This window comes from Grus americana, chromosome 1 (genome assembly GCF_028858705.1).
Source record: "Grus americana isolate bGruAme1 chromosome 1, bGruAme1.mat, whole genome shotgun sequence".
Classification (NCBI taxonomy): domain Eukaryota; kingdom Metazoa; phylum Chordata; class Aves; order Gruiformes; family Gruidae; genus Grus; species Grus americana.
This window is the reverse complement of record NC_072852.1, coordinates 160,270,677-160,287,829: the sequence shown is the minus strand read 5'-3', so window position 1 is coordinate 160,287,829 and position 17,153 is coordinate 160,270,677. Positions and strand designations below refer to the sequence as shown.

Genomic DNA, 17,153 nt, shown 5'->3' with positions numbered 1-17,153 from the left:
ATTCTTCATTATTTTTCTTGTTGGAGACAGAATTTTGAAAGGCGATTCACTAGTGCAGCTATTTTTGACTCATCGCTGACTTTGTCTTACTTCTTGTTATTTAATGGGTTCCAGTGGCCATATGCTGCAGAGAATCCTGGAACAAAGTGAGTAAACTGGGAGGCATTGCTCGGAAGGATAAATTTCACAGTTGGAAACACACTTAATACTAAGCCTTCTAACCAGTTTTTCCAGAAATCGCAAGCTTGATTGCCATGATATCTGAACATGGCATTAGCTACTCTAATGAGGAAAATAATTGATATGCTATGGAAATTAGGTCTAATTAGATCTTGTTAAGATAAATATCTCAGTTCAGCTGAAAACTTGAAGAGATGCATTTTGCAGCATTCCAGATTATAAATATGACCCTTGTTCTTCACCCCCCTCCGCGTCTTGGGTTACTACTGGTAGAAGTGAATGTGAAAAGCCTCCTTATCAAAATCGCTGCAGTCTGTACCCACTTGACACGGAATAAGTGACAAAGATGCTAGATGGTTTAGATCTTACGTAGCTTAAAACCCATTTATTTTTTACATCAGCTTTAGGCGAAGATCTTAATTTCAGAACCATGTAACAAAGTATCTCCTGCCTATTCATTTTCTTCAGTTAAAGAAATACATTAATGTTTATATATTTTCAGATTCACAGCAAATAATACTCTTCGATGCTCTTTAACGCTGTTTTCAATGACTTTAGAACAACATGTATGCTGTATTCTACCAATAACATTTCAAGGGGGGGCAAACATTGAATGCAAGCTACAACAAAATCAAAGTTCCTTTTAAATTTTAAAGGAAAAAGAAGAAAAAAAACCCCAAAATACATGAGGGGGCCATCCAGAAAGTGACGAGACTTTGGTAGTATATAGACCAGGCAGATGACTTATACCCAGCTGTATACCTTGCAAGCAATGCGCCAAACTCATCTTCCCCCTTCACTAATGGAGTTGCCATGGGACTAAAAGCAGGATGAGACCTTATTGGCAGCTGCCTCGTTTTCTTCCAGCTTGCACAAAACACAGCTCCAAAATCTTTATTGTCCTGATGGGCTTGAGTTTCCAGCTTGCACACCGACACTCCTTCTGAGGTGCAAAAGAGAGGGGAATCGATGTTCTCTAATGATTTTAGCTTGATAGTTTCTCATTTTAACAGGATAAGCTATTTAAAGCAAACCTTTAAAAAGTCTGCTTTCGGATCATAATTTTTAGAGCCCCTGAACTAATAATCTACAGGCCCTAAAACCACTGTATGCGTCCTGTACTATCACAGGCCATTTTAAAAACGTAACATGTTAAGGAGCCAATTTCCATTATTTGCTGCAATTCCTTTGCCATCAGCCTGGCAGAGCTGGCAGCTTTAGCCACCTGCTCCCGTTCCCTGCAACCACCAGCTTGCCTTCTGCGGGGGTGACTCTGCAGAGCCATGGGGACCAGCCCTTGGTGCATCAGTGCTGCTGGGAGCCCAAAGGCATGAGGGTAGCGCAGGGGGACCAGCCTGGACCAGGGGGATTTGTCCATGAGGACCACCGCTCCAGGAGGCAGGTTCACCAAGTGGTCCCTGCAAGGATGAGGGTCTGATGACAGAAGGCAAAAAAGCTTCTTCTAGGCAAATCCAGTCCCTCTGCAAAAGTAAATAACAACCCATCTATATGTCCTATTCCTGGGAAGTCTTGAGGAAGGGGAAAGGTGAATGATCTGATGTTTGCAGTCATGGTTCCAGACAGCTTTTCAGTGTTCTGTGTCTTGATAAACACAAACCTCTGTCCACTGGTATTTTTTTCTTACAAAATTAGTGAGGAGGAAACTGCAGCAAGCTAGTGTATAATTTTTCTGGATGAAGGTGAATAATAAGTGAGTAAAACAAGATGACTCTTCCTATGACCTTTAAATATTAATAAATTAAATATCCCTTTGCATTACTCATTTTCTGTTATTAATGTATTTCTCTTCTTTTATTCTTGGTCTGTCTGGTCATTACCAGTTTTCTGCATCTTCCATTTCTGAAAATACTTACAAGCATTGTAAAGATTCCCAAACCCTCCATGTATAGATGTACATAGACAGTCACTGGATGAGATATCATGCAGATCAGCAGCAGATGTATGTAGAATTCTTTGGTGGGAGTCTATTGCAATGATTTCACTATTTAAGTCACCAAGCACCAAGGCAGCAGTTGGGTTTTTTTAAAAAAAAAAATTATCTATTTACTCTTTTTGTGACAAACCTAATGATTGTAGAAATGAGAAATCAGCCTGCAAACAGTCCAAATTTAAATAAAATCACCCCCACACTAGACTATAACAGTGGCAGATGGACAGAGGAAGAAAGAGTATATAGTCATATTTTTTGCCATTATAGTATAGACCCTTTCAGATTGCAGCAAGCAACTTGCCATCTGCAAATTTGAGTCTTTCCTTTTCTGCTGAGGCACTGATTCAAGAATCATGATTTCTGAAGTTTGAGCTAAAGTACTGAGTGGTTTATCTCTCATTTTAAAGGCATACTGATCTCATGATTTTACTTCAAACGCATGGGAAAGGCATTCTGAAAATTTCCCTTGGATTTCTCCTTAAGACAAAACCCGAAGCCACTGGCTCACACTTAGGTATGCGGTGAGGTAATGGGTTGCACACATGAATAGCTTTTTGTCAAATAGTCTCTTATTGCTGTTGTTCTCCAGTCTTTTGTTTGGTTTGCTCTACGGGCAAATGATTTGCTCTATGCCTGTATGACATGTAGATCACAGTGAGCACCTTCTCATACACTCAACTGCAGCAATGGGGGTTTGGTTTTAATGTTGACCCTCTGAAGACATAAGAATCTGATAAATGTCATTGATTTTTAAGGGTCAGATCTTCATGTAAACGGCCGCTGATTTAATGGGAGTGTCAATATATTATAGGTTTGCAGACAAAATCTGGGCACATTTTAAAAACCTCTCAGTGTGTCAAGCCACTGTTGTTTTCTACAGTTTTATCTGACTGTAAGTTTGAGGATGTGACCGTCACAGAGCTCAGACAAGCATATGACAGTTGCAGCCTACCAGGGTTTCTGATGCTTTCATGTTATGGCAGGGAGTTGCTTAATCTAAAGGTCAGGACTCTCATATAGGTTTAACTTTTTTTTTTTTTTCCCCCTCTGTGTAGCCAGCAGTAACCAAAAAAATCTCCTTAAGGGTTGAAAGACTATTTTGAACTTGTCTAAAAAGAAGAAGATGCAATTCAGTTCTGGCAATTTCCTTTCAGGAGGTGCTGCAGTATGAATTGCATCTCAGTATTTCTAATTTTCACCAAATCAGGGTCGCTCTCTACAGAGGCAAAAAGAGGAGAGGTTTCTTTTGTTAATCATACATGCAAGAGCCATGTACAAAATAAAGTATTAAATACAGTAATTACAGTAATTTTTGTTAAAATATTTCTACACAATAAACCTGTGGCTTTGAAAACTCTACCAGAAGCAAAAGAAAAACAATCTGTAATGAAAAAATTGAAATCAGAAGCCACTAATAACACTAAAGGGAGCCCAGAAGCCAAATTAATGTTTCTACAAAGAAATACTTTCCTACACCAGGCAAATTCCTACTAAGACTCTTACCTGGGTCTTTATATATAGGATTCAGATTTCATTTCGAAGCATGCTTTTTACAAACTGTTTAGTGTTCATATGTCATTACCACTGTTGGGCCAGATTGCACCTGGCATCGATATAAACAAAGCTTTGGCAAGAATTCTTTCCTTTGGGATGGAGACATCTGATTTTCAAGCTGAAAACATGTCAGTGTTGCAAGACACTCCAAATAGCCTGTTTTACCAGTGCAGTAAATTAACCCGCCTGGTGTAGTGTTAAATGCTTTACAAACATCGACTGAAGGCGAGGGAGGGAAACAGCAAAAAACAAACAAAAACATTTCAATAACTTGTTTGACTGGGAGCAGTGAAAAAAACTACAAGCAAAGCTCGAAGGGAGGAGGTGATCCTTGGGAGACAGGACAGCAGAAGAACAAATTTTCTGAATTTTGTCCTGTATTCAGCCCAGAGAGCATGCCACGGCGTGGGAAGACACAGAGAGAGGGAGCAGAATGGGTTATATAGATTATAGAAAAGGCATCTTCATTTGAAAAACAGATTAGGATAAGAGCAAGCAGTGATTCTAACTCGTCATTGCTCTGTATACAGGGGGAAGGCTTTTTGAAAGCTATTGCGTGCGAGACATTTGCCTTTGATGCCGCAAACCACTGATGGACAAAGACTACGTAGGCAAATCAGAGGATAAAATATTAGGCTATCCCCCTTGCTACCCCATTGTTCAGGATGAAAAAGCTGAGCTGAACTTTTGGGCACGCAGAATTGGCTGAGTGAAAGCTCTCATCGCTAGATCGTGCGTTTGTGCTAAGCCTGAATGGTCTAGAGGACAATGGGGTTCAACCTGCCTGTGGCTCTACAACGATTCTGCAATATAGATGTGAAACTAGAATAGATGGAAAGTAGGTCCACATGCGTATGGAGTCGAACAGTGACCTGTCCTGAGCAACACAGGCAGAAGCAGCATTCTTAAATATATATATTTATATAGCTGTCAGACTGAAGCCATTTTGCTACTCTTGTCTTGCTATTTTAATTATCCTGATAGCCGTCTATTTACAAACATGCATGGAAGTGAGCTAGAAGAATTAATATTCATAAGCATTCATAAAATGTGACAAAGTTTATGTTAGGGTGGATGATAATTCCCAAGAGGGTTTGTGCTAAGTGTAGATTTATATTAGTAAGATTCAGCATGATTGATTCTCGCTTGGCCAGCAATAGAGGACTTAGCTTCCATACTGGCAGAGATTATATCTGGTCACCAGGAAAGGAAAACTGGCCAAGAAACTGCCAACACAGAATCTGAAGCTGTGAAACCTGGTCAAGAAGAAATAAAGCCAAATAAGCAACAGATGAAAAATTATCTTAAAGCAAAGATCAAATCACTCAGTTGGAAATGAGAATTGTATTGGAAAAGGTGATGCTGAGAGCAGAAAGGGACATAGGAATTTTTTTTTTCAAAATAATATTAATAAATAAACTGGAGTGGTAAACACCAGTATTTTTTTTAAAATGGACCTTAGCATTTTTCAAGAAAATTAAAAAGAAGTAGACAGTTTTAATATGCTCAAAGACTTGTGACAAATAGCAAAGAGGACTTTTAAACTTTATGAATAATTTCGAAGAGAATGCCAGAGGTCCCAGTAGAAGAGAGGCATGGGCATGCTGGAGAGGCTCCAGCAAGGGGCCACAAAGATGATAGAGACTGGAGCACGTCTCCTGTGAGGACAGGCTGAGAGAGCTGGGACTGTTCAGCCTGGAGAAGAGAAGGCTCCGGGGGATCTCATCAATGTACATAAATACCTGAAGGGAGGGTGTAAGGTGAATGGAGCCAGGCTCTGCTCAGTGGTGCCCAGTGACAGGACCAGAGGCAATGGGCACAACCTGACACACAGGAGGTTGCCTCTGAACATCAGGAAACACTTTTTCGCTGTGAGGGTGGCCAACACAGTTGGTGCCCAGAGAGGCTGCAGAGTCTCCATCCTTGGAGATATTCAAAAGCCATCTGGACATGGTCCAGGACAATCGGCTTTCGGTTGCCCTGCTTGAGCAGGTGGCTTAGACTAGATGAGCTCCAGAGGTCCTTTCCAACTTCAGCCATCCTGTGATTCTGTGACTCTGGGGAAGGTGATAGGAACTAGAAAAAAACAACACTTTGGTAAGATACACACTTTACAATGCTTTTCTGGCACCGTTGGAGTAGTCCAGTGGGCTCAAGAAGGACAAGAGACTTGTTACTGCACCCTCGCTGCAGAAACCTGCTGCCTCTGAAAAGGAGACTTCATAGGAAATTTATTGACCATTGCATGCCAAATGAAAGAGTAGGGAGAGAAATGGGTAGGGACCTCACTGACAGATAAAACAGAACAGCGCTGATGTCACTGTGTATTTTACCCTCAGAAAATAAGTGAAGTTCTCTATATGTAGAGAAAACCTTTGACAATTGGTGTGAGGACCAACCTTGGGCTGTACTGACCGCAGCCCCACCCCAAGTGAAAGCAAAGACACCTTCACTAGCAGAGGACCTGAACGGCCTGCTGTATCCAGCAGCATCACCACACACCAGCGCAAGCACCACAAACACGCTGACAGGGATGGTGCCTCCTTGCCCAGCTGGAATGAGCCAACGGAGCTGAGGAACTTCCAGAGGTTGCAGGGGCGGCTGCCAGACGGACACGATGCTCGGTGGCAGGCTGGCAGCGGAGGAAGCAGCCACTGCCAAGGAAAGGGAAGGGGGCGTCACCCGAGTCCCACCAGGGTTAACCTGCACCTGATGCAGGTGATGGGAGTGGAGAGTCTGGTTGCAGAAGACATCTCTGAGCGCTTTGGGGGGAAAAGTGCCTTCTGGTCTAGATATGTAACACATTATTACTGGGGCAATCAAAAAGCGTGAACAGGTTTAGCAAGTAAGGCAGAACAGTTTCCCTTAAAAAGCATTTGTTAGGTAAGTAGGACACATTTTCATGAATGTCTTTTGGCAGTCCTTTGTTCAGATCAAGAAGAAGATTCATATCAAGTCAAAGGGACAAAAAAATCACTAAGTACATATTTAGTCCAGACAGTTACACAACAATAAAGCAAGTTGGGCAAAAATGTGAGAAGAAAAAAAATGTGAGCACAAATGGAAATTTAATGGGTGTCAAACTTGTGAATACTAAATTCCATTTTATCACTGTTGTTTTAAAGTTAATATAATAAAAACAAAGCAACAGTACTGTATGAATGCAATTGTACTGCTGTAAAATCCTGATTGTCCATGAAGGAAAGTAAGTTATACTGCTAGCAGCATTTTGGTGAAGCATGCCAAAGCTCTGCGTCAACTTTATGTTATTGGCGTCAACTAAATTCAAAGTAGTTAAATCGGTACAAAGGCAGGGTCCAGGCTGACCCCAGCATTTCTTATGTGTGTCAAGAAATGGTCCAAAGCTGAACCCATCTTATTAGTCTTTTATTGACATTGCATTGGGCAGAGTCATTTTCCAAAAATTGAGAGAAAACACCTGATAAGCCAGACATAAAGAATTTCAGCTCAAAGCCTTACAGGCTGCTTGAAGTGGATGAAATCCATGTCGGATTTGGACTTGGACAGATCTAAGAGTAGGTAACGAAAACACAGGTGAAGGAGCCCGCATGTTCAAGCCTGGAAAAATGTTATGAAGGGAACAACCTAAGCGAAGGCAAAAGTTGTGTTAGTTAAGTAACTGCTGATTTAAAATGGTGCCCTGCTTCCAGCTGCCCCAGTCAGTGATGCTGAGCTAACGTTATGGGTAAATAGATATGGCTGTAAGAATGGGGGCTCGTAGTGATGGCTGTTGTGGGATGCAGGCATTTGCTTGAATCCTACCTGCTCCTCTCCTCATTAGCACAAAACATGTGAAATGGTGGGTGCTTAGCTGGTTGGCTCTGGTGGAAAAACCAAAACCAGCTGAAGACGTTGCCCATCCTAGCTGCTTCGTGTCATCCTTTGCAACCCCCTTGCTTGCAGTGATGCAATTGTTTGTACGGCCGTGCTGTAAACAGAACTGCTGAAATGGTCTGGGGTAAAATAAATCCTATTCTTCCACCTAGAAATAAAATGAACCTGTTTTTTTTCTACTGGGATTGCTTCAGTGATCCAGTTTGCATCTTGGCTTGAGAAACAGTTGCACTGGAAATGCTTGCATGGGGAAAAAGTGGGGCGTGGAGCGGGAATAAGGAGAAGAGGGTAGGTACTGCTCAGATCTTGCAGCAATAAACATACATCGATTTATCTTATCCTTTTATTGGGGAATATGCACCAACCTTAGTTTAAACTTTGCAGGTGTTCCAGAAGCCCCACTAAGAAGCACCTTCTCAGTCCACCTTGCATTTAAAAATAGTTGAATTCATCAGGAAAAACAAAACAAAACAAAACAAAAAAACCCAACAGTTGAAGAAAAGGTTAAGGAAAGAAATGTCAGAAGTTCCAGCAATTTGCTCCACTGCAATCAGGATTATCTAAATGAGGAACTTAAAATGTTTTGAAGAACACCAATAAACAATTAAAATTTCTTGTCTACGTGTCTATAAAGATGTGTATTATATTGTACCAGTACAATACACCTATCAGTGATGTACAAATACCATACTACAACCATACATGGGAGATTTGACCTAGAAAATAACCACCTCCTCAGGTCCCACTTTCAAACAGGAGAAGAATCTCGGTTCCTTTAACACCCATCATAGGTCTAGGCAGGGAAAAACTCACATTGTCAGATTTGGTTCAGACCACAGAAAACAAGTGAAGTCATTTCTAAAAGGTCCTTACTCCTTGCCATGAATACATGAGTCATGGAGTTAATCTTATTTTATATGAGGGCTCAGTCTCTGCCTCAGCTAGTCACTGCCGATGCGGGGACATGCGGGACATGGCATTCTGGTGCTGTTTCCCCTCTCCTGCTTTGGGGGTGCGGGGGTGGAAAGAAGAGGGTGCTGTGGCTTTTGTACTGCTGCCCATCTTTAAGGGACTCCGCCAAGAGCGAGCAGCTAGCTGTAACGGGCTTCGTCACATCATTGGCAGCATCTGAGAAAATGTTGCCTACAGGAGGTGCTAAAACCTGCATTTGGGGTGGAGTGGGATGTTTGGGTTCCTTGACTCACCCCAGGCACCCATCCAAGCGGGATGTCTCTCAGAAGGAAGCCCTTCTGGTAGAGAAAGAAGAAGGATTTCTGGCAAAATCCAGTCTAGTGAGGTGGGTCTTTGTTAAGGTAAGCACTGGCTGAGAAATACACGTATAAAACAAGTTTGCTTTGCAGGAAGGCAAGAGTTGTGTCAATTTACTGCGAAGCTTGTTAGATCAAAGTTTCCTGTGTTGAACATCCCCGTGGAGAGCTATCTTTTCAGCGCTCCTGGCATCTACTTCTTTCAAGCTTCTAAACTTAAAACCATCTAAAATTACGTTCATGCTCTCCTAACATTATTCTCCCATGGAAGTAATTACCGCAATTATAGGCTACTTCTACGATGCATCTGTTCCAAGGAGAGATCCCTGATGTCCTCGCCTAGTGGGGCAGGGGGGCTCATGTCCACATCGCACAATGGCAAACCTGTAGAGCAGACTGACTGCGGTGACGGAGACGTAGCACGTGGGTCTGGATCTCCCCATGACACGGAGTGGGGCTCTGATGGACCTAGACTGCAATTGTTTTTCTGGGTGGTTTTTCTTCAATTCCAGCAGCTGAAATAATATGAGCAGTGTGCCATATCAACGCAGGGAGGGGGTTAACCTTTACCTGGGGATATGTGTTGCATGCAAGATGGCACGTGTGAGTGTTTGAAGGTACACAGGCCTTGCCGGAGCAGCGTCACAGGACTGAGTGGGGTGGAAGCAGCTGAACTTGGTGCGGTCCTGCCCATACTGCTCTTTGGGCGTGATGCCTGCAGAGACCCAGCTCTAAAAACCACATCTTTGTTCTGGTTTGGAGGAAATAGATGATTCACTACCCCAAAGGAGAGTCTGGATGTAAATGAGCAGTTGTGCCTTGCGAGCAGTTGGGGCCCAAGATCTTCAGGTGAAGTTGGGAGCTAAGTTATCTGATGGTATAGATTTTCTCAGAGGGTCCATAAACAGAAACTGAGACAAATGACGTGACCTGACAAAGGAGCGCGGGACTGCATGAGGTAATCTCTGCTTTAAAAAGCTGCCCGTGAGATGAGAAGGTTTAAGTCCTCTCTAGACGGCGCAAGAATCCACCTGGTGGGAGGACTTCCTGGGGGTGCCTTGCTCAGCATATGACACCTGAGTGACCAGCTGGTGCCATAAATCCCGTGCTAAACCCGTTGCATGGAAACACATGCATCTACAAGGTGACACCACTTAAGTTTAAAATCTAAGTTGAAAAGGATGAGATGAGAGCTTTTTTGCACAAGTACGATTTTACTGTGGACATGACCTGTAAACACTTGGACTTGGGGAATTCTGTGGGATTTTGATCACATTACAGAATATCAATTTGTTAATTTACCAATGCAGATAAAGCACTTTACGAAAACTGTGATAAGAGCTGTTAATCGGTATTTGCACAATACCAAAAACCATGCACAGTTGTTCCGAGTTTTCTCTTTAAAACACCTAGTTTTACTGACACTGTGGGTAGACTGGGAAAAGCTTCTTCCAGAAAAGAGGAAGGGTGAAGGAAGCCATGGCACAGCTGACCTGATTTTTCTTAATGACTTCTTCGTTCCTCAGGCCTTCTGAGCAGCTTGGGGCAGACGCTGGCTCCTTCGGTACAAGCAGGCGTAAGCCTCTGGCCAGTTGTTTTCTTTCTGATAAACTGGTATTTGCCTTTAGCTTGCCTTTAACTTTCCATACTGTTTAATGTTTACCTCGTTTGGCTTTAATTATTTTTTTTTCCCAAACAATAAATGAGGCAGTAATTAAACGGCGCTTCTGATGATACCCATTTGCCAATCTTCAAAATGTTTGATCCATATCTTGCTTAGAATCACCACACCTGAAAAATCAACTGCTGAACAGGGGTTGATAATTTGTTAAAGCAGCTGTACTTTTGACAGACAGCAATGTATTTCATTATCAGCATTAACAAAAGGTTAAATTTATAAAAATAAAAAATGGATGCCTAAATGTACACATTTTCCACAATAATTTATTACATCATGCCAAGAAAATACATCTTAAACTAGAATATTTTTAAATAAAAAATAACCATAACATACAGTTAAATTCATGTGCCGGATGAAAGAAATGTATAGTCTTTTTTTTTTTTTTTTTAATTGATACATCAGATTGAATATTTTGTGGTCTCATTTCATCATGCAGCAGCTCATTCGGACTGTCCAGGAAGACTAATTAACACTAATGCTTCTAAAGAATTTTCATTTGTGATGCTAATCTGTCACAAAACCAAAAGCATCCTCAGAAAGCCAGGGAAAAAAGTAAAGAGACTACATCTTGCAGCCAGCTTAAATTAGTGTTAGCTTGATTTGTCTTAATTGAAAGGTTGTTTACATCTCTTTTGTAAGTGTTTATAAAAGTTGGCAGACAGAAGAATAGCTGCCTACGTACACGAACAAAATTTTCTTTTCTTGAAGCTGTTGTATATAGTACTGTCATTAAAAAACCTTTTGAAATATTTCTGTACACATAGTCTTAAAGTATAAGCCTGTCTCTGTGTTTATGTATACACACATGCACACACACACCCCCTTGCTCTATTATTTTTGCTACAGAGATATTTATGCTAAGTCCTCATATTACATGAATATTTCTACGTGCCAATTCATTCTAGCAGCCTACCGGCCTCTATTTAAATTTCTATGAGACACATGCAAGTCAGGAAAATATCTTAAGCTCAACTTGTGCAAGCATCTTGCTCTTGCACTAATATACACATCCTCGGATACCCCGGCTCAGCAGAAACGTAGTGCTTACATAGCCGAGCGCCCGTAAAGCTTTATGGGGATTCATGGGCCCTGGGTCCTGGACTGCCGGCTGGGTGGACCTCGGGTTCTTCTTCTTTGGTTCCCCACGTTCACCTCATCTCAAGCCAGGCCATCGCCCGAGCATCGTATATGGAACTTGTCCAACTCTGATGAGGTCGGATAGACCCCACCTACTATCTTCAGGATCCACGTTTGCCACGCTGGCAGAGGGAGGGAAAGGCTTGCTAAGCTTACATGGCGGCAAGTGGCTCCCAGCTATTCATAAACAGCTTTAAGAGATCTTGTCCTTTAAAAATACAGGATAAATATTGTCAATAGGTGCACTGATGCGTTCCTAGACCTTAAATAAAACTTCTAGGAAAATGGGCAAAGAAATTAAGATTCCTCGGCAGAGCATAATTAAATTGCAGCTTAGTTCATAATGCTGGCCACCAAAGTTTGCTTCATTTTAGCGTTGCTAGACCATGTACGGCGTGTAAAGACAATTAGTGGAGAGAAAAGCAGCAGATGCTAGAGATGCACAGAGTTAGATGATTCATTATGTCATGAAGAATCTCTCTTTCAGAAAAGTGAAAAGGTTGGTATAAAAAAAGAAAAGGCTTGAATAGACCAAATAATTATTAAAGAAAGAATTCAACAATATCAGGAAAGAGTAGCAGAAAAATCAGAATCTCACAGCGCTCTAAAACGTGTGCTTGCCTGAACTGCAGAGGAGAAACACGGACATACACGACGGAGGCCTTATTCTCCCTCCTCCTCCTCCCCGCTCCTCCCTCTTCTTTCCCTTAGCATTGCATGGTGGGTTTGGCACGTTCCCTGTTGAACCAAAAGAAAATATGTTTTAAAACTGCGTAAGTTTTTAAAAACTCCTCAACTGATTATCTGCTGAAAGGTAACTAAAAAAAATTATTTAACGGCAGCTTCCTGAAGGCTTTGTGGTGTATGCGTATTTTACAGCAGTTTTTCAGTGTAGCAAGACTAACTAGAAATAAGTATTTGCCATTTCAAAGATTTATTCTCACGAGTACCTGATGCGTGTAAGGTAGAAGGCAGGTCTCGTGAACCAGGCGCCTCCTCTTCTCAGAAACACTCTGCTCCGCGGTTACGGTTCTCTTTGTTTCTTTAAAAACAAATGTAATTTGTCTTTTCTCTTGCCAATCTCGTCTGTGAATTTGAAACTAAATGAAGGGTCATTCTGTATGGCATCACTTCACTGACAGAGAATGAATCATGTAAAAAATGTCAGGCTTTCCCCCTGCAGAAACTCGATTTTTCCCAAAAACCGCTGTGGATGCATAACGTATGTGTGCTTCTGCAAAATCTTGTTTGAGAGACGCATTCGTAGGATATGCACTAATATAAGTGACAAAAGATTCAGCAATGTCAAGTCCTGTAAACAAACCACTCCAGGGAAGTAACATTAACACATAATTGTATGTTTTTACCATGTCAGACTTGTCACAAAAAATAACTGGAATTGTGATTATAGTAATTAATTTTTCCTCTGCCATTTGAAACATGCAAACTTATTATGGCGATGAGGATGATAGATTCTGGCCTGCCATTTTAGCGCATCATATACGTACATTTCCATATGAAGAATTATTGCCAAAAGATGTTAACAGGATGAGATCTACACATAAACATATCTTTTAGGTATACCCACTATCTTTACATTAAGACCTGAAGATCTTGAGAAAAGAAAGGGGGTAAGATTAGGCGGGAAAGATAGAGCAAAACAGAGGGTTTTGTCCCCCAAATCAGGCAGGTCTAGAAACCACAGTGCTGGAAAACTGATTTGTGGGGTATCATACCAGTTTGGAAAGAAAGAAGAAAATGTTATTTTTCTGTCTGTTGTTACAGTCCCCAAAATTCTGTTAATCTGACCATCTTTGTTTCGTCATTGCTCTGTTAACACTGTGCCGTGCCCAGGGTGAGTGGGTGGCTGAGCTTCCAGCTCTGTGGCATTCCTTCTGTTTCAAAGCGGAAATTTCTATGTCTTGACATACAACTTAAAGACAAAAAGGGGAAAAAAAGGCCGGGGGGAGGGGAGAAAAGAAGGAAAGGTACTGATTCAGCTGGTAGAAGACTACGATAATACTGTTACCAAAGGCACCTATTTAGGTGCACTTATACTATGTAGTTTTATAAATAAGCCCGAGGGGCTCCTTCTTCACCGCCACCCCCTTCCCCGAGTCTCGCGCTCTGCCTGCCTGATCCCATCCGACAGTAGAGCTGATACCGCACTAATCCCCGCAAGTTTGGGACTAATGAACTAACTGCTGGGCTGCCGCCACGGAGCTTGGTCCCAAACTATACTGTACTTCACACTCGATTTATTCTCCAGATGGCGAGACTGCGCAGCCCCGCCGCGAGGGACCACCTCTTCCACTGGAGTGTAAAAGTGGACGGATGTTGTTTTCTTTGCAGATTCGATAATTCAGAGCTAGGAACTCGTGAGGATGGTTAGTTATTAGGTTTAATGGGTGCCAATCGAGCCGGCAACACACATATTTCCGTCTTTAATTTCAGTGTCTGTGTGCCTGGGTGGCGGTGGATTTCTCGGCGAGGCTGCATCACTGAAACCTTTATCTTCTCCGGTTGGCGTAGCTGCGCGTGGTAATGAACATCTTCCCGTGTCCTCCTCTGAGTTAAACAGAAGGGATGCTGAAGTAGCCACTCTGACCAACCTTTTTTTCCAGTGGGTTTTCCAGCACGAATTGCAAATTTAGCATATTTTAATAATATCGCTGTTTATCATGGAAGCTCTCCGTTGTCTTTCTCTCTTGTTCAGTTTGATAAAGAACCCAACCCACCTGGGACCCAGTGGGGACACCACCGTCCCAAGCTACCTCAGGGTGGAATCGTTCACTTAGCAGTCAGGTTTATTTCTTTATCAGCTATTCAGTCATGACAGAGTATTATCCGATGTTGCAGTTCTTGTGTGAAGAACAGGGTAAATAATTTTTTTCACTTTTCCCTAAAAATTCTAGTTTGACCATTCTTGGCAGAGACTTTACATACAGCTTGGAAAAATGTGTTTATTCTTGCATCTACTGATATAAAGTCCTTACTCTATCAAGGACTACTTTTTTCTCTGTTATTGTAATGTTGAAGTAGTTTACCTAGCTTAAAATTTTAGCTTTTTGCCTGGATCCTACAATAAGAATAGCATCTACATTTCACTGTATAATGAGGCAGAAAGGGCTCTCCCTTTCCTCCATGTTTTTAGTACATTTAGTCAGAGGCTTTAGTACTTTTTTTTTTTTATTTACTCATGAAATGTTTTATTGGAAGCCTGGGTGGGGACCCAATATACCCCACTAATATTGGTGGGATTTTCTCTGTTGTAGGAAGGGTAGGCACCGAGTCAAACCTCTCACGAGCTCTGACTTTGGCAACCAGGTCCTCTCAGTTTGTCCCACAATTAAAACCATAAATTAAATCCTGATGTGGAAACTGTAGCGACTACAAGTATTTTATCATGGAAGGGAAACATTTCCATTCCTGGGGTATCTAGGCAGACAGATCTAAAACGTAGTGGTTCTAAGAAAATGCATCAATTCTCAACCCAACAGATGGCATGGGTGTGTTAACGAACATAGCAACATATTTTCTATTAAAATATGGGAAAAAACAACAACCCCCTCCCCATGTTTGTCGGTTGGTATAAATTCAGTGAAGTTGTTGGTTATTTTTGGGATACGTACCAGAGGGCTGCACATTTAGTTTATGTAAATTGATAACAGCAACAGCCTGTTAATAAGTGTTTTGTATGGAAATATACCTAGAAAGACACGATCTGTCTTTTTTGGGAAGGGAGTTCGCAGCCTGAGGAGGAAAACAGCTAATGAGACGGTCTACTGCTCATTACTATAATCCGAAAAAAAAATCATAATGAATTAGGCTGTAAGTTTGCTAGAGATGTGCCTTCAGTTGGAATTGGATGCTGCCTTAGTGGATAATTTGGGGAGATCTTTCTTTTGCAAATTGGATCAGTGTGTGCTGAAACGGTGATAATCTGACTTTAATTAAAAGCATAAATTGGTTTGGAGTGTGGTTTTAAGCTACACTTCTGCATCATACCCAGAAACTTTCAGCCCAGCCCTAGAAACCCATTACCCCCGGTCAGAGAAGGAAAACGCGGGGGATTTGTATTACCCGGTATTGGCATCATATGGTTCGGTTTACCTAATTCGGAAGAGCCATTTCAGACGGCTCTGCGCCGGAGCCGTCTTCCAGCTGGACGTGTTTGTAGTAAACTGCGTGCATCTTTGTGTGGCTTCCCTAATGGCCCCAGTCAGAGCCCATTCACAGCAGCTCGAATGTTTCGGGTTGTATTTTCCAGAGATTACCTCGGAACGTGCCCCTTGATCGCAGCACAGGGATGCGTACATGCGCGCCTTGTTCCCGTCTGTCCGATTAGCGGGCATATGCTCCCAGCCTTCGGAGAGGCACAGCTAGTAGCCCCAAGCTGAAGGCTGTTTGCTTCAGATTTCATTAACTTTCTGCTTCATTATTCCTTCCTTTTAACCAGTTAGAGCCATCACTTGCTTTTCTCTAAACTTACCCTAATTATCGGGGGTCCCAGCCCTGTAAATCAGTACACTGCAGAGCTGTCTTAAAGCGGCCTGGGAGACCCTGTTCTGATCGGACCTGACAACTGCAAGCTACTGTTCCCTCACACTGCTTAACTCAGACCACATTGGGAAACCGCCTCTGCCCCTCTCGCCAGCAGAGATTCGCATCCGTCTGGTTTAAATCTACTGTCATGTGCTGTCTTGCTGATTGGTATTAGCCTGGATATTAACTTTGATTATTTTTTTTTATTATTTTTTTTATTTTTACCCCTTGAGTTTGCCTGTTTTCTTGAAAAGCATCTCTATTCAGCGACTGCATATTGTTAAAGTGGTTCCTGAACCTCCGTGAGTCAGGAGCTTTAAAGTTTTATTAGCCCCATAAAAACTCTTCACAAATGAAATGACTTTTGATAAGTGTGCGTTTTGACAATGCGAATTTGTTAGGGGCTGTTGGCGACTGGAAGGAATTTGGGGTTGAAACTGCAGTTGGCAGGAAGCAGGGAGCCCAGCGCCCTCCGTCTCCCTCCCCTCTCCTTCTCCAGGCCAAGAAACGCGTTTCGTTTCAGAGCAGCATGCAAGTATTCTTCAGCATGCAAATCAAATATTAAACAGATGTGCAAATTTACATTCACAAAAGTAGCGAACGGCCATGGGAAGCGCCTGTCTTTGGAGATTTTATTCTGGGCCAGCAGGAGAATAGCTTTTTACACGGTTCAAGAAAAAACTGCAAGTTATTTTGGTGGTGTTTTCACGTGCGAGTTGTGAACCCTACTATGGGCTTTAATACGCTTTGGATACATGGAGAAAAGGAAGATTTATATAGCAAAACCAAAGAAGTGTGTGTACATCAGTGCTTACTGACGTCCATGCTATTTTAGCACAGGCAATATGGAGATTAATTGCAAAAATGAATTGTTTTACGCAAATTTATTAACATGCCAGTTTTGTGAGTACAGATGGTTAGTGCAACACATTGTGGTTAATATAAAAATTTGTGTTTGTTAGACATTTTCAGCAATAGTGGA

General features: G+C 42.0%; 1 protein-coding gene across 2 annotated transcripts in view; it reads left to right on the top strand.

The window, feature by feature from the left end:
• Nucleotides 1–17,153, top strand: part of CLYBL (citramalyl-CoA lyase) — a 176,656-nt gene that overhangs the window by 130,374 nt on the left and 29,129 nt on the right. The gene's annotated exons all lie outside the window — the stretch shown is intronic.